This window comes from Callorhinus ursinus, unplaced genomic scaffold, assembly GCF_003265705.2.
Source record: "Callorhinus ursinus isolate GAN/ISIS: 27379988/994484 unplaced genomic scaffold, GSC_fseal_2.0 scaffold6, whole genome shotgun sequence".
In the NCBI taxonomy this organism is placed as follows: domain Eukaryota; kingdom Metazoa; phylum Chordata; class Mammalia; order Carnivora; family Otariidae; genus Callorhinus; species Callorhinus ursinus.
This window is the reverse complement of record NW_027397068.1, coordinates 46,669,297-46,687,460: the sequence shown is the minus strand read 5'-3', so window position 1 is coordinate 46,687,460 and position 18,164 is coordinate 46,669,297. Positions and strand designations below refer to the sequence as shown.

General features: G+C 42.2%; 1 protein-coding gene across 7 annotated transcripts in view; it reads left to right on the top strand.

The window, feature by feature from the left end:
- The window catches only part of ARHGAP18 (Rho GTPase activating protein 18), a 187,239-nt gene that overhangs the window by 75,168 nt on the left and 93,907 nt on the right, over window positions 1-18,164 (top strand). Inside the window, exon 1 of one of the 7 annotated variants that reach the window (XM_073893915.1) lies at window positions 2,434-2,588. The exons of the other annotated variants lie outside the window; for them this stretch is intronic. The gene's annotated coding sequence lies outside the window, so the exon portion shown is untranslated. Of the gene's footprint in view, window positions 1-2,433; window positions 2,589-18,164 lie in introns of those variants that run through there. 7 annotated transcript variants of the gene reach the window in all.

The following is an 18,164-nucleotide window of genomic DNA, read 5'->3' as shown; positions in this document are numbered from 1 at the left end:
GAGGCCCACAGGAGCTCCGCGCTTCCCCTCAACGAAGACTTTCCCTGTCTCCTACACATGTGCCTGCCTTCCATTAGGGATTATTCACTTGTTTCCATTTGTCCTTTATTTTGGAAGAGTTAGGAAGGTGGAAATTGATGTATGTTCTTGCGATCCTAGTTGAATCAGGTGAGAAGAAAATGTGATTAAGTGGGAAATGGTTTAACATTGTGCTGTTATGAAATTGGAGGGGTGCTTGGGTGGCTCAGATGGTTAAGCATCTGCCTTCGGCTCAGGTCATGATCCCGGGGTCCTGGGATCGAGCCCCGCATCGGGCTCCCTGCTCAGCAAGGAAGCCTGCTTCTCCCTCTCCACTGCCCCCTGCTTGTGTTCCCTCTCTCGTTGTGTCTCTCTCTGTCAAATAAATAAAATCTTAAAAAAAGAAAAAAAGAAATTGGAATTGCGTGGGAGGATATCGGCGTCTCATTAACAAGTATGTTTGGGTTTGGGTGGTTGGGCTGTAGAGATCTGGTTTATCTCTGAATGCTACTGTCTATCAGATGTCATCTGTATTCTGAGGAAAATGATAGGAATGATATTGATAAAGCAGCATAAAATTGAAATCTTACCTAGAAAGATTCAGGTAACTTAGAAAGGTATTAGGATATGTTAATATGGAATATCTATCTTAAATTATTTAAAAAATTTTAATAGGTATTTTAACTAAGCTGTGAAGGCCTTTTCTTGGGTGTAAATGATAAGCCTAGAATAAAATAAATTTAAGAATTCCTGCTCTGAGGGAGCTTCTGATACAATTCAAATGGATTCTAAAATAATTTTTCGCAGTATCATATTTAGGAAGTCCTGGCATGAGGTATAAAACTTTAAAATAATTTATTGTTGAATAATTGAGATTTGGTTTGAGTAAGAAGAGGTAAGCTGGCAACTGAAAGTTGGAAGGAACTTTGGCTATTTATAGGTGGTCTAGAAACATGTAACTCGATCAACTTATTCTATAATTAATGTTTTTACTAGAGTTACTAAGTGTGTGTCTGTTATTTCTCTCTGATCCAAATAATATGGTCAAAGGTGTGGCCCATCATCTGATAGAAGTTATTTGGGTCAAGGTAAAAGTAAATTTATATAGTGTTCTATGTTTTGAAACCAATCACTGTTAATTTTTAAAATTTATTATTGAAAATGAGTATATGTGTGTGTATATATTAGTATTTGCAGACTAAAATTATTTTGAATTATAACATTTTTTTAAAGATTTTATTTATTTATTTGACAGAGACACAGTGAGGGAGGGAACACAAGCAGGAGGGAGTGGGAGAGGGAGAAGCAGGCTTCCCACTGAGCAGGGAGCCTGATATGGGGCTCGATCTCAGGACCCTGGGATCATGACCTGAGCCCAAGGCAGACACTTAACAACTGAGCCACCCAGGCGCCCCTGGAATTATAACATTTTGAGTCATTCTGTACTATAGCATAATCACACAGTGTTACCACACTGGATGTATTTAGGTAATTATATAAGTGTGTTAATCCTTTGCTCTGCATTTTTTAGATAAGGTTTATATACTTAAGAATCAATAGAGGGGGGGCGCCTGGGTGGCTCAGTTGGTTAAGCATCCAACTCTTGATTTTGGCTCAGGTCATGATCTCAGGGTTGTAGGATTGAGCCCCGCATTGGGCTCTGCCCTCAGCTCAGAGTCTGCTTGTTCCTCTCTTTCTGCTCCCCCCCTGCTCAATAAATAAATACATAAATAAAATCTTAAAAAAAAAATAGAAGTTTGGCAGGTTATATAATAAATGAATGAATTGGATGACTGGAAAGTGCAGGCCTCAGAGAAATGTGCGTTTTGGTAGAAAATTTAACTAGAATCAAAAAATACTGAGCACCCCAAAATCCTACCTGTAGTTTGGATCTGACTCAGGCACCACTGGTTTGTGACTTCTATCCTAAAGGTCAAGGTGGTGGTTTCAGTTATCTGTTGCTCTGTAATATGCCACCTCAAAATTTAGTGGCTTAAAATAAATTTCATAGGCATTTTAAGTCTATCAAGTAGGGTGGGCTGAGGGTGGAGGTCACCAGAGGCTTCTTCACTTACAGGTTTGGTACCTGGGCTGGTGGGTCATTTTCTTTGCGTGCATCTTCTCCGTATGACTAGCCTGGGCCGCCTCTCCTGGCAGGGCTAGCAGGATTATCTGACTTCCTACACTCTTGCTGGCTTGCCCAGAGTGAGCCTTCCAAGAAATGAAGGGGGAACCTGCCCGGCTTCTTAGGGCCGAGTCTCAGAAATTACTCAGTGCCACATGGCCATGTTCTATTGGCCAATTAATCCTAGGCCACTCTGATTCAAGAGCATGGAGGAATACACTTCACCTCTTGGTGGGGGACTGGCTTGCACCCGGGGAGGCCAGTCTCTCTTTGGCAATGAACCACTCCGTTATCATTCCAGTCTCTCTGTGTCAGGCCCTCCCTGCCTTTTTCGTCCTGTTGCTTACTACTCTTATACAGAAGTCTCTGTCCCCTGGAGCTTGGCTTTTCAAAATTCTCCACTACATATTCTGTGTGTATTTATTCCTCTGCCTTGCTTTGTTAGGTAAGTTTATTTTAGAGAATTTTGTTGTATTCATAGACTGTGAATGCCGTAAATGGGGACTTAATTTTTCTTACAGTAAGAACTAGATGGATTCAGTGCCCTGTATGTGATAGGAATTCAACTATATTTGTGAACTGACTGGTATTTGATATTTTGGAAGGGTTAGATTTTATTGTGTGCGGGACAGTTTATTATATAGCTTTTTCTTCTTTCCATCAAGAAAAAAAACTCGATTCTCAAAAAAAGGATTTTCAGAAAAGGATCTAAATTTGGATTTGATTTTAGGCACAAGTGAATTTGAATTCGGGAAGAATGCAGTGCTGAGAAATGCGCTACTCCTCATAAAGAACGTAGTCTCTCTCTTCCATAGCTCCAGAGTTGCCAAAGGCCCTTGTTTGTTTACATCTAATGGTATTTTCTCCAAGGGACTGTTGGGCTCAGATGTAGTGTTCTGGAGTACATAATATTTTTGAGATCACATCGTACATATGGAAAACCTCCCAGAGGCTCTATAGACATTAATTGCCAGTGTTGGAGCCAGTTGTTTTTTCTACTGCCAGTACATTAGTTACATTTGGCTGTCCAATAACTCCTAACATTGAGCCTTCACATAACCAAACAGCATCACTGTAGGATTTCCTTTCCTGTTTAGAAACTTTTGCTTTACTAATATATTGCTAAACATGTATATATACACTTTTGGCCTCTTGCCACACTTTCTTCGAAGCAAGGAGGAAGGTAAGTGGCCAGGACACCCTCTGAACTCAGCGGGTGGAGTGTGTTTCTCTTAAGGAAAAAATTTTTTGAAACAGTACTTTAAGATTAGAGGATGTTTCTATTTCTTTAAAAACACTTTGTATCTCCCACTTAGGGCTGCTGCTGTTTTGGGGAGAACCTATTGCATACATTCAAATTACTGGTCTACAGACATGATGGCAATGGTTTATTTGTCAGATCACTGAATTCCTAAGATTTGAGGGTCGTTTGGAGAAATACATTTTCACCAGTTTTCCCGTCCCTACGTGATGGATTGAAATTGTATCATCTCCATTTTTCAGACGAAAGAAAGCCTAATCCCTTTTCAGCTTACTTTGCGGCTTGAAACTTGAAAGCAGATCCGTGTTAGGTGTCCTTAAGACGAAAAGCCCATTCTAATAGCTTTTTATACATTTCAGTAGAGACTAATACTTTGTTAATCTGCTTAAAGCAAAATTTCTTCAATAAATAAGTCAAAGCGTTAGCTCTCTGTTCCTGAAATTGTGTATGCAATACTGACGGTAGGTGTTCCATTTAGAAAGGGTTTGTGGAGGGGGGCCCGCGTGGCTCAGTTGGTTGGGCGTCTGACTCTTGACTTAGGCTCAGGTCCTGGTCTCAGGGTTGTGGGATTGACCCGAGAGGGATTCTCTCTCTCCCTCTGTCCCTCCCTTCCCACTCATGTTCTCTCTCTAAATAAATAAATAAATAAATAAAACCTTAAAAAAAATAAAAAGGGTTTGTGGTGGTAATATTTTGGTGTAAGCCACGTTTGCTGTAGAATGTCTTGTAGCATATAACATCTTAGCATGTACTATGACTTCCTAAAAAATTTGTAGCAAGAAGCATATTCCAAATTTACTTGACCTAGAAGTTCTTTCTCTTTTGCACAACACTTATTACCAGTGTTCTAGGGAACACAGTTTGTGAAATTTCAAAATATTGATGTCTCTTTATATGTGGAAAAATGTTAGAAATTGTATATTTTGGAATTAGTAACAGAGAATTTTTTTTTTTTTTTTAAGTAGGCTCTACATCTGGCATGGAGTCCAATGCAGGGCTTGAACTCATAACCCTGAGATCAAAAGTCTGACGCTTAACCAACTGAGCCACCCAGGCACCCCTGGAACTAGTCATGTATTTTGGGCTTTTTTGTAGGAGGGAAAAGGAGGAGGGGGAGGTTTGTTTAAATCACCTGCTGCTGCTGCTGGCCACAATTCATTTTGCCAACACAGTCATACCCTGTAGAATCTCTCCTTGGTGACCATGTTTCCAGAGTAAGAAGGTTTCTTGTTTTTTAAATACCCAAGCTTCACAGAACACAAATTTTTAAATAAAACATTTTTAGTGTGTGTGTTGATAGGGAAAATTTATATGAATGCCTCCAAACCCAGTATGTCATTTTAAAAACACAAATATGTGGAGGAATATCTCAAATTACATTTGTAATATGATGTGGACATCTTGAAAGACATACCCAGTGTCACTGAAGCGGGTATGTGCCATCTCACTGCCTAGAAACAGCACTTAATCTTTTTTTTTTTTTTAAAGATTTTATTTATTTATTTGAGAGAGAGAGAGAATGAGAGATAGAGAGCACGAGAGGGAAGAGGGTCAGAGGGAGAAGCAGACTCCCCGGTGAGCAGGGAGCCTGATGCGGGACTCGATCCCGGGACTCCAGGATCATGACCTGAGCCGCAGGCAGTCGCTTAACTGACTGAACCACCCAGGCACCCAAACAGCACTTAATCTTACTAATCATTTCTTCTTCGTTGAACAGCCTTTTAAGCATTTTCCATTTAACATGATGGGTAGTTAATTATGTATTGGAGTTTTCCTGTGTGTTACATTTTAGAAAACTGATTGAGGGTCTTGGATAGACCTTCATATGTTGCTTTTTCCATTCAAAATAATAGGACAAACTTAGTGTTTCCTTGCAGAACATTGGTTTTCTTTGGGTAAGGATTACTACTACCATTGAGTTAGGCTATCTTAATTCATTGACTCCTCATAACAACTCAAGCAGTAGGTGGTATTAGCTCCAGTTGACACGTGATAAAGGCATGGAGTGGTAAAGTAACTTAACTTCAGGTCCTGTAGCTGGTACTGGGTGGGGGTGGGGGGTCGGGGGGAGATTTGGACCTGGGCAGGCTGCTGTCTGTGTGTTCACCACTTGGCCATTCATAGAAATTACTTGTCTCCAACTTTTGTAAACTGAATGTGGTTTCTAGAAGTATATACAGAGGAAGTTAAATTCCAGTAGAACACCTGATTAGTAGTTTGTGTGCCTGTTTATAGTAAAAACTCTTTTCTTTTTGGTACTGAGATAAGGTTATGCCAATCTAGATTCAAAGCAATTCACTGGTAATAAAATAGGCACTTTGGGAGATCATTTTAACTACTTTCAGGCGCTAAAGAAAAGGTACTTTCAGTACCCTTTACTGCAATGAAGGACTAATAGTTTTACTAAATTTTTGCATTTAGTAAATAATTTTGTGTGGCCTTGAGGTGTCTCCTGGCATTTTGTGGTCAGCTATTCATGTAACTGGCGCAAATTAAATCACAGAGGGAAAAGAGAAACATATTTATTGAGTACTGTATGTGCAAAGCCCTTTAAGATGGAATTTGTTTAATCCTCATAAGGTGAGAATTATTATCCTTTTCTTAAAAAAGGTAGCTCACGTATATGGACTAACTAGTCTCAGATCACACAGTTTGTACACAGACCAATTCCGATGTGAAGCCTGGTCATTGTCTTTCTACTGAGAGGCATAGAGTAAGTGCAGTTCTCATTTTTCTCCCTTAAGGCATGTGTGTCTGAATGACCAGGAGGCCTCCGTGGGAAAGATGTCTTCCATGGCAGGCCTTGATCTGGGTCTTTTAAAACAGCAGTCTGGGCACGCCAGGGGTATGGTAGGGGCCACAAGGGCTCATGGGGAAGGGAAGATTCCTCTACATAGGGTGGAGGAGAAAACCCCGGATGGGGGGAGGGGGTGGTTCTTTTCTCTCTCCATCAGTGGGCATTTATAAACTTGAAACTGTCTTCAGATGCATTGAGAATCTCCCAGAAGCAGCGTGACACAGTACCAAGGTATGTCTTTTTAAAACACCACCACCACTGTCTTTGCCATTAGGTGGTTGTAATTTTTTTTTTAAGATTTTTTTATTTATTTGAGAGAGAGTGAGAGAGCGTTCACAGAGGGAGAGGGAGAAGCAGGCTCAGCAAGGAGCCAGACATGGGGCTTGATCCCAGGACCCCGAGATCATGACCTGAGCCTAAGGCAGATGCTGAACTGACTGAGCCTCCCAAGCGCCCCTAGGTGGTTGTATTTTTCTATAACAGATGAATAATCAATTTTTCCTTAGCCTTGAAATAGGACAGTAAGACAGCCGTGAGTCCATGTTGTCTGTCGGTCTTCTCCAACTGTCTAGATGGTCTTAGGACCCTTTCTGTTGCGTGAGAAATTTCCACTGAAATCCAAATGAGCTTTCTCGTTAGCTGTGAAAGTGTGGAATTCTCACAGTTGCTAAGAAACAATTCAAGGCATTCAAATACTTCAAGGGGCAGCAAGGACATTAAAGCCTTGACCTACCACAGACTCAAAAGTCTCAAAATAAAATGTCCTATTTGGTGTCTCAAAAGCACTTTTGATTTGATTACTGAAGGTATTTAAGAAGGTGGTGAGTGAGGGTTGGCTGGCTGGGGAGCATATACTTCTAAGTGTCTTTTAGCCATGGATATTTTTCATAGCAAATAGGTTTTCTTAGCTTATAACTATTAGCCAACAGATCACCTCCCCACAGCCCTCTCTGGAGCTTCTCATTTGTAGGCAAAGTAATTTGAAACCTGTAAGAAAGCTGAAGGTTTGGGACTGCCTTATTCTTGGTCCTAAACCTAGACCTGTTTTATAAATAGCTGATTTCCAGGCCAAGGTGTCCCTGCATGACATGTTCCCATAAATGTCCCGCTGCCACAAATTGCTAATCTTAGCAAAAACAGAATTCTCTGTCCACTCAAAGTGCTCCCGCTTTCCTAGGATGCCATCCTTGCGTCGCTTTACTAGGGAGAGTTCTTTGGGGGATGTCTGCCGGCTTTTCTGTTTGTCTACTGTTGTTCTGTGCCTTTTTAAGCTCCTTGACATCATATCCTTTCTCTGCACCCAGGCAAATGGTTTGCAGGGGGCGGTCTTACCTAACTGCACACTGGGCAGATCGCACGCAGGAAGGACAGAGAGGGGAAGGAAGATGTGAATTGTGGGCTGCTGAGGAGCCCAAGCATGATGGAGTGGTCTTGAGAAGGGGGCCAACTGAGGCAAGCTTAGCCCCCTGGATAACCTGCCTCCCTGGGGAGAAGGAAGGAAGGAAGCATGCATTTTGTAAAGAGTAAAACATTTCATGATGTAAAAACAAAATTGACAAGCCTCCTGTGAGGCCAGTGGGCCCAGTGGTCTCAGTCTAGGGAAGACGGGTGGGCCTGGGCTTCAGGGTCAAAAACAAACAAGCAGGCAGAGCCTGGAAGAGGAGAGCAGTTGTGGAAGTGAGGGACAGTGGCTCCTGTCACCTTAGTGAGTGTCAGGGTCAGCACTGAGGCTGTGCCTAGGGCCCCCGAGGCAATGGAGGTGGGCTGCAGGGGCCGCCAAGGATCCAGGAAGGCCACTGTGGGCTGACCAGCCATGGGAGCATCAGGCAGGTGTGCAGAGAAGTCACCAGAGCTCTTGGCTACAGGGAGGCAGGTATGTAGCCGCTGGGCAGCCTTTCGGGGACTTGAAAACAGACTATGGGGGGGGGAGATTACATGGATGAGCTATTTGCCAGAGACCATTTGTTTGCTGCTGTTGTGGGGCGGGGGGTAGTTCACATCCCCTCAATTACGCTTCCTGGGTATGTGGCCAGGGAAGCACCTGTTCAGGTGTACCTTCTTTTATTTTTTAATCGATAGCCCTGAGATGAAAAATGTCTCTTACTAGATTTTGTTCTGGGAACCCTTGGCCAGTGAGCTTGAAAGCTTGGAGAAAGCCAGTCTTCAGGTTTCCAGTTAGATAGCCCAATAATCCAAGCATCTTGAAGGAATTATTGAAAGGGTGAGTTTCATTAGGAAATACTAGCTTACTAAGCAAAATGTGAAAGTTCACAGAATTCATTGTAAGATGGAGAGAGATCATCTCCCAGTGATGGCCAAAGCGAAGGGTCTGCTTCATTCGAGTCTCCCTGCCCCCATCCCTATCTGCTGGCTCTTTAAGCGGAATCCCCAGGGTTCCTGGGGCCTCAGCTGATAAGGGCTGGGGCCAAAGTCTGGGCAGTCCTTTATCAATGGGGGTAGGGAAAGTGTTGGTGTATTTGTGCTGCAGGTGACCATTTCTGGGTCATTCATTGCCTTTCCTCCCCCTCACATACTCCCTGCTTCTCCCCCCGCCCCATTTTTTCTTAGTGAACTAAAGTCATGATTGAATAGCCTGTTAAATTGTGAGGCTTTTGTGCAGTAGTAGAACAGGCCTTACGTTACTCATTAAAGGGCAGCTTCAATGGAGTACAATACACAGATGATGAAAGTGCAAAGCAATTGTAACACTCTGTTTTTGCATACCACTGGCATCTTTTTTCCATAACTCAAAAGTAGTTTATATTGAATCAGTGATGACAGCACTGAAGTGAATTTGCAGTTTCGGAGGTTTTAAGAAAACTTCTAAATGTTGTGAAAGCATGTAAGATTGATTTGATCCCTAATGAATCTTCTAAATTGTGACATGTATGAAATCATAGTAGGGAATGTTTTCCTTCTTTTTGAGAGGAATAGTAAATGCTACAAGTCTACTTGATGCAGAACTGTGCATATTTGCCCTCTTTCCCTTGCATCAGTATTTTCAAAGTGAATTTGTACTATTTAATATTTTATTTGCATTACACCTCAGATAAAAAGTAAACAGGGACAGTATTAATTATTTGTTTGAAAATGAACCTTATCTACAGATTCTAAAATTGTACTTGAGAGGAATGTAAACAATCAACTGTTTCTTTACTATCTGGTTTGTCATCATGTTTTATTATATTTGAAACATGAATCATTTTCTATTTGGGGAATTAATATGTTGTACGTAGGCATAGATAACTTGAGACTAGGGTAAGAATCTCCCATTTTGGTGTAAGCCATGTCAGATATTTAAGACTTTTTTAAGTATGTATCTCCTTTGTAGGAATCTATCTGGGAAGCATGTATTTAGTTCAGCAGTGGTTTTATTCATTTTAATGGCATGTGCCACTTTAGACACTGCACATATGTGAGGATGATATTTGTACTTTATAAATAAGTCATTTCGTTTATTTTCACTTATAATTTCCATGCAAATCATTTTGTGTACACACGTACATATGGATTTACATGGGCAGGAAATTTGTATTGATTTCATGATGAATAAGATGTTACAAATGGACTGTTTAGCCAAAGCAATCATGTTTTCTGGTCATTAGCATTAGATTCATAATTTAAATTTAGGTTTGTTTGTTTGTTTATAGTAAGCTCTAGGCCCAGTGTGGGGCTTGAACTCAAGACCCCTGAGATCAAGAGTCCCATGCTCTACCAACTGAGCCAGTCAGGTGCCCCAATTTATGTTAATAATTTTAAAAAACAGAAATTAACTAGTCTCCTTTTAAACTTAAGTGACAAGTTGACTTAAATAGTTAAACCTCTGCTAGTTTCAGAATTCAGAATGGAAATTTGAAGTCTGGGATGCCGGGGGTGAGGGAGGTCTGGCAAGAATTGTTTCTCCAGGGATTCTGTTTTCTCAAGTCCCCATGAGAAGCCAATGGAAACATGTGTGATTTTTCCGAGGGATGGCAGAGAGTACCAGAAAGATGTCTATATGTATGTGCTTTGTCTTCACACTTGCAGTGATTTCTAAAACTGTGCCCGAAGGGCATCTCCTGCAAAATAATGTGCACGTGGATTATCCTTCCTGCATCTTTCCTCTAAGTCCTCTGGTGACGTTTTTCAAATGCAAAACCATAACCTTCCCATTCCTGCTTCCTAGGGGCTGCTCTCATCTTCATCGGAGAGAATCCTTGCCTTTCAGCTGTCAGATTTCTCGTCTTTTAGACTAGAGACGGATGAGTTCGTCCCCAACCTGTTGAAGGGGCCTCAGAGGCTGGCTGGGAAGTGGTCAGCAGCGGGAAATTTAGCATTAACCCCTCTGGTTCTGCTTGTTCAGTAAATTCCAGACAAAGAAGAACAGCACATACATTTTTGAATGTTAAAGAAGTACTTAGAATCTACCTCTTTTTTGGTCTTGTGACATTGAGATCCTCAAGGAGGTAGAAAGAAAAGAGATTTTTTTATATTGGACAGTATTGAGATGTAGTGCACTTAGAATCAGTCTACTGAATCTCCAAAAGATGGAATCCTCATCACTGGTAGTGGCTACATTTGTTTTCATTACCTAGTGCAGAGGTGGTTAACGAGGGGGCATCCTTAAAAAAGACAAGCAAACAAGCAAGCAAACGGTGCTGTCCTAACTCCTTGAAGTTTGTTGAACAGGCGCTTTGTGTTCTGTCTTGTGCTAGAGACACACTGTGCTTTTCAGAGCTAAACCCCTGTAAGGAGTTTTCAAATTACTACTCAGGATGATGTGCCATAACACATATCTATGATACAGGACGGGAAGTCACAGTCACTATAAGAGAGGTTAAAAAACCCAACCTTGTTATGGGTACTTTCAGAGGAAGGACATCTTACATTCAACTAAGAGGATCAGAGCAAGTTTCAAGTTTCATCTTGTTAGAGTGGTTTAGGTAGGATTTGGTTTCGGGGGGAAGAGCATTCTGAGTAGAGGGAGGTTCATGTAGGGGCCAAGGGCAGGTAGCCGCAAGATGGGACAATTTGGCATAAGGATTATTTTGAGTTAAAAGTAACCCAAACCCTGTAGTTGCAGGAAAAGCTCTCTGCCTCCCTGTCAGCTGCCTAAATTTACATCGGAAAGAAGAGCCTGTACCAGGAAGAGAGCTATTAAGAGAGACTCCCCTTTACCGAAGGAACTCATCTGCATAATAGGGCAACCTCGTTTTTTCCAAACATCTCCTTTCACCTTCCTGCTAATGAGCTTTCTCCCTTTGTATCCTCAGGCCCCTGCTCCTCTCCTTAGCTCCTATAAGCTTCCTGTTGCCATTTGTCTTCAGACTTTTAGGCCTGTGTGGATTCCCTGTATATACGCCTATTAAATTTGATTTTCTCCTGTTAGTCTGTCTCCTGTCAATTTGATTCTAAGTCCTGCTAGAAGGACTGTAGGGTAGAGGAAGTTTTCCTCGATATTCAGATGGGGGTTGATTCTGTGAGGTTTATAATTTGGCTAGAGAACAGGATACTTAGAGGTGGAAGGGAAGGCTTGGAAGGGGAGGTTGAGGCCAATTTGTGGCAAGCCTTAAAGCTCAATCTTGACTGAAGAACTGGGATTTCTTTCAGTCAGTATTAGCTTGTGACCTTCCCACTTTCAGAATACCAAACTGCTCATGGATCCTTGGATCTACTGAACTGAGACAGGTATAATGTAATGGCACTGTGGTGAAGAGGGAGCTCTGGAGTGTGAGACAGCATGGTTTCATATCTTGAATCCATGACTTCCTAATTATATGACCTTGGACAAGTTGCTGGCCTCTGTGCCTCAGTGGTGATATGAAGATTCAATTGGGTAAAGCACATAAACTCACTGCAGCAAAAGAAACATGTCCCTGCGGGACTTAGGCTATCAGAGGGAGCCTCCTCCATCTGTCCTAGTATGAATGTAGCACCATGAGCTACATGACCATACATGAGATGGCCAACACAGGTAAAGATGTAGGTTAGAAGGAAGGGTGGCTTTTCGTATGAATATAAGTAGCTGCTTGGAAGTTCATTAACTGTGGTGAAGTCTGCCTTCCTAGAACAAAATGCTTGTCTACCTCCTTCCGTGCTCAGAAAAGAGAATGAAAGAAGCATCCTTAGGCTCGGCCTACTTTGGTGGGCTTTGAGCCTGTGTTTGGAGTGTCCTGGAGAATACTACTTGATGCTTGAGGAAAGAGATTATGGCTTGTCAGTGCCAGACAGGCAGGAAACACTTTTCTTAACTCTGGGAGTGAGGTTTCAGCCACACGCTGTGTCAGTAGACGCTCAGACCCTTGCAGATCGAGAGTTAACATTTGTAGCTTCTACCATTCACAGTAATATGGAACGTGGGAAACTGTGGTAGTTTACAATTTCTCTGAGACCCACGAACTAGAGTTTCAAGTCCTGAGGGTGTGGTATATAGAAGCTGATCCCAAACAAGTGAGCACAATACCTCCTTAGCGCTTGCAGCCAGTTGACATCTTGAAGTGTTGAGACCATGTGCTTATAAAGAATGGTTTTTTGGGGGCACCTGGGTGGCTTGGTCGGTTAAGTGTCTGCCTTTGGCTCGGGTCATGATCCCAGGGTCCTGGGATCGAGCCCCATGTTGGGCTCCCTGCTCATCAGGGGGTCTGTTTCTCCCTCTGCCCCTCCATGTCCCCTGCCCCTTGTGTGTGCTCTCTCTCTCTCTTGCTCTCTCTCAAGTAAATAAATAAAATCTTAAAAAAAAAATGTTTTTGTTTTGTTTTGTTTTGTTTTTCAGGGAGATATTTCAGTGAAAGTTGACAAGGCAGTTCCCCTGACTTCTGAAAGCAATGTGAATCTGGAGAAAGCCAGAAGTTTGTTATAAATACTTTTGGGTTGAAAATCTGAGGATTCTGGAAGTCCTTAGCCCATATTTTGCTGTAATATCCAGGTGGCTTTCTTAGTATCCCAGGGAAAAGGCTGAGCTTGGAAGAAGTTAGTTCCCTGTGAGGAGACAAGGGAGTTCTGGGTACGCCTCTGGCGTTTGCCAGCTTTCCCAATGGGGAAACTGGCCCAACATCTTACTGGTGGTGTGCTAGGCTAGAAGCTACTGTCATTTGCCCAGACTGAGGGGTGGGGTGGGCTTTCCAGGGCTCCCTAATAATAAAAAATAGAATTCTCAGAGAGCCTGTGTGAATGACGGGGAAAAGACAGGCTCACTAGGAGATGAGCAGCCCAGCCTGCAGAGGGCAAGTGCAGATGACAGCGTGGCTGAGGGGGACAGCAGCCTACCACGGGTGTGTGTGTGTGTGTGTGTGTGTGTGTGTGTGTGTGTGTGTGTGTGTGTTGGGGGGGTTGGCTCTCATGGAAGTTCGTATTTCAGTTTGTGCTGGCACTTAGTACACAAGTGGGTGGCCAAGCTGGGAAAAGATTTTTTATCCAGAGAAGTGACTTCAAATAATCAGAGTTTGGGTTCCTAGAGACTGGGTTGCACGGTGGGAGATCTAGTTATTAGAGCCTTTTGTAAATATATATATTTATTTAATTTTCCCTTAGTACAGACTTTTTTCTTTTACAGTGAGTCAACTTGCTTTTGATTTTAAAAGTCATTGTCACCACACTGGATTTTTGAGTAAAGAATTTTCCTTGGTGTCTTAGGGGAGGGCTTGAGCAGGAAGGAGCATGATATAGTTGGCAGGGGGGAAAAAACATCTAAGCCTCTTACTCTTGGGATGCCATTATTTTTGTGGAACTCCAATATCAGCTATGTTCATCTCTGTATGTAGGTCAGGAGGGAAAATAAGAGGAAGTGGGAAGGAAAAAAAGCAACTTTGTATTTTTGAGTATGGCAAAACTGTCAAATGGTTACCAACATGATTTGCACAGTCTTTGGTTGCATCTAAGTATAACTTTTGAGAAGGCTGAGGCTTTTTCAGCATCTTGCTTTAGGATGAAAATAATATTAGTTAACCTCTATACAGTGTCCCGTAGTTGCCTAGTACTGTACTGTGTGCTTCACAGTGTCCTGTATATGAATATTGACTCCTGTGTATTTCACAATATCATGAAGGTAGGTACAGTCATAGTCTCTGTTTACAGGTGGGGAAACCGAGGCACAGAGGTTGGTAAACTTGTTCAAGGCAACACACTAGGAAGGTCGTAGAGTTGGGCTCAGAACCCTGGCAGTCTGGTTTCTAGAGTCTGTTTTTTTTTTTTTTTTAGATTTTATTTATTTGCTGGAGAGCGAGAGTGAGAGCACAAGCAGGGGGAGTGGCAGGCGGAGGGAGAAGCAGGCTCCCTGCTGAGCAAGGAGCCTGATGTGGGACTCGATCCCAGGACCCTGGGATCATGACCCGAGCCGAAGACAGCCGCTGAACCTACTGAGCCACCCAGGCATCCCCAGAGTCTCTTGCCTTAATGACTGGTGCATGGCCACAGTCCACGGGTGGAGTTTGGGGGAGGAATAATGACCATTGTCTGTTTCAGTGATCCTGCATACTGCATTTGCTCAGTTTACTTTGGAAGTATCCATTCTTTTATTACTATGCGGTGCCTTATTTAATACTAGGAAATCTTAAGTTCTGAGATCTTCTGTAATTCTCTAAGGATTTTTTACAAATCTCAGTGAAAAATTCTTTGTGACATTGGTCCTTGGCAGTGTCAGGCGTTAGGTTAAATAACTTACGTAGTGGGCTGAAATTTTTTGGCTTTGGTGATTCATGTGGCTGAAGTATGGTCAGTCTGCATACTTCTGATATATGTGGCATATGTGAAAGTCACCAGATGGCCGACCATGATGATCCACGTTAACGGCTGTGGTTGTATTCCTGCTGTTTTGAAGTGCTCAGTGTGCTAAAAGCTCAATGATACCTAAAGTAGGTGGACATGTTGTGTGTGTGTTGGGGGGGGGGCATGAAACTTACAAACGAACACACAGCATTCTAACATACTTATGAAATTCCAAAACTTCTACCAACAAAATAGCGTTCGCATTAGAGAAAATTTGGAAAAATAAAAGTGCAAAGAAGAAAATTAAAGTTCTCTTATACCACTGCTCCAGGGCTAGGCACTATGGAACTTAACTTTCCCTTGTATCCCCTCCCCCCCCGCCCCCCACGGGCACATTCCTAGACATCTATGCTAAAGCAACAGTTGTTTGTGTCATTAATACATTGTTATTCTCCCAGTTATATTTTAACCAAGGTGTAGAATGCAGACTGTTCCACACATGCAGCCTTGCTGGGGAGACCACAGACGTGTAGCTATTTATAGTGGCTCTTAGCTATCTTATGCATCATTTCCTCTCTTACTTCCTCTGTGTCACTGGCAGTCCTGTTGCTGGCCTGCCTTTTCTCCACTCGTGACATCTGAGTCATCACTGACACCTCTCTCCCGCAGCCTGCTCAGGGAGCCCCTTACTGAGTTTTGTTATGCAACCCCCCCTCCTCCCTGCCAAAATCTCTCAGATCTGCACTTTATTTTTCAGCTGCTCCAACCCTAATCTGTACATCGACCGTCTCATGCTGTCAATGCCTGTTTCTTGGCCTCTGGCTTCCACATTTTTCAATCCACACTTTAAAAAGTCATTTTCTCACCACTGTTTTTTCAGCATCGCATTCTAACCCTCCCATGGTAACACCTCTGTATTACTTTCCAGTTCTCCCAGCATCATTTTTAAGATTCTTGATGGTGTCCTCCTGCACCTCATCCACTCCATGCAGACAGAGATACACCTTGCTTCTTTGTATCACTTTGTTAATGGTGAACTGGGCTGGCCCTAGTGAAAATTGTGAAGTAGGGAGAATCTTTGTCATCTCCAGCCTCTGTTCTTCATTACATATTTGATCCCTTAGAGTTTTTCTCTCCTCCAGTTTATTTGGTATCTTTCTTGCTCTATAATTTACACTTCTTTTTATTTTTATTTTTTTAAAGATTTACGTATTTATTTGAGGGGGTTGGGAAGGGGCTGAGGGAGAGGGAGAGAGAGTCTTAAGCAGACTCTGTGCTGAGCGCAGAGCCCCATACGGGGCTCGATCCCATGACCCTGAGATCACGACCTGATCTAAAACCAAGAGTTGGACGCTTAACCGACTGCACCACCCAGGCGCCCCTATAATTCACACTTCTAATCAAATATGAAAGGCTCTGATATTGGTGGCTTATACTTAAATGAATGCGATCACATTCTTTTATGTGATCAAGTGTCTTTGCTGAGATGAAGCTAGTGCAAATAGATATCCAGGTTTTCATTTAAAAAAATGCTGTTCTTTGGCAAGTAAAAAGTTTGCAACTTTGTGTTGATTCTCTCCATCCCAAAGTTTTTTTTTTTTTTTTTCCTTTCCTGGAGTATGTAAGTCTGGGAATAACTACTTTAAACCATAGGAGTAAGGAAAAAAGGAAAGGAGACGCAGGGGTGGGAGAGGGAGAAATAGAACAGACAATAGGAGATAGTAATATTATGAAGCTATGTCCTTTGATAAAAATGTGTTATTAGGAGTATGTTTTCTTTGATAAAATGCTTTATGTGAGCGAGTTTTTCAAGAACACCACATTCTCTTTTGTGTTTTATTGTGTAGTCCCTTGTTTCTTCTCAGCTACATGTATGCATTTCTTGTATCTGTCTAGAATATTAACCATGGTAGCAGTGGACATGGTGTTTCCTTTAACCCTGAATTTCTACATCTCGTTAATGTGAGGCATGCTCTGTACAATCAATACATGATTGCTGGTTGTATGCCTGTTTGGGGGCATAATCATCCTCCTTTGTATCCCTAAGGTGTCATCTTAACGTGTTACCCAAATATGAAAGAATTTGACTCTCTAAACACCACTGTCAGCAATCCATGTTTCACAGCTATCCACAGATAATGACACCCAGTTGTCCAGGAGATTTCATTTGCACCCTGTTGGTGGCAGATCTGGTTTGACTCCTCTTGTGCTGCTGTTTGGTTCTAAGACCTCATCTGTTGCTTTGGGGACTGGGCCAGAAACGGAAGTAGCCCAAAGCCACATGGAAATGAGACAAGTGTGCCTTCGTGGTCATATCTGTATTCTGGCTTGGCAAAGAGAAAGTGCACAGGTGGTTTTATATGCCAAAGCTGAGGTTCTCTCATTGGTGACTTTGGCATGCCTTCATACTTACACCAATATTGTCCTTGCCTAGCTTCAACCAAAACTGGGGAGGGGAGAGGAGGTACAGAAGGACTTTTGTCTAGAAAGTATGATATGGACTGATGCAATGTCTGCTTTCATATGATCTCTAGTGACCCTGCTTTTTAACAATTCTGTGATTCTGGGTGCCTGGGTGGCTCAGTCGTTAAGCGTCTGCCTTTGGCTCAGGTCATGATCCCAGGGTGCTGGGATCGAGCCCTGCATCGGGCTCCCTGCTCCGTGGGAAGGCTGCTTCTCCCTCTCCCGCTCCCCCTGCTTGTGTTCCCTCTCTCGCTGTGTCTCTCTCTGTCAAATAAATAAATAAATAAATAAATAAATAAATAAATAAATAAAAATCTTTAAAAGAAAATTCTGTGATTCTGTAATTGCAGTGTGTTCCATTGGCATAATCGTTGCATTTTTAAATTTAGTAAGTTACGATGAGTTCTGTAAGAATGTAGGTTTTTCACTGCAGTGGAAGGATATTGCATGATGAGATAGTGGAGGAGAGACAATGCACACATTAGGTAGCTGCCTGTCACATCTGCTCTCTGAGGCAAGCTGATAAATGATAATCTATTATGTAGAGATTATGGAACCTGTAAGATTGCTCACCATACTCTTAGAAAACAAGAGAGTGAAATTCAGTGTTTTTTTTATTTTTTTTAATGTCTTTGGACTTTCCCATGGTGCTTGCCCTACGTGAGATAACCCTTGAGTAGTATGTGGATTTTAGTGTACTATTCATTTTGCATTTGCTTTCTTGTTGCTGTATTTTAAGCCAATGCAATAATGAAGTGTTCTATTTATTCTGTTTATGAAAGAGCAAAAAATGTCCATAGCTTAAATAAAGTGGAAAT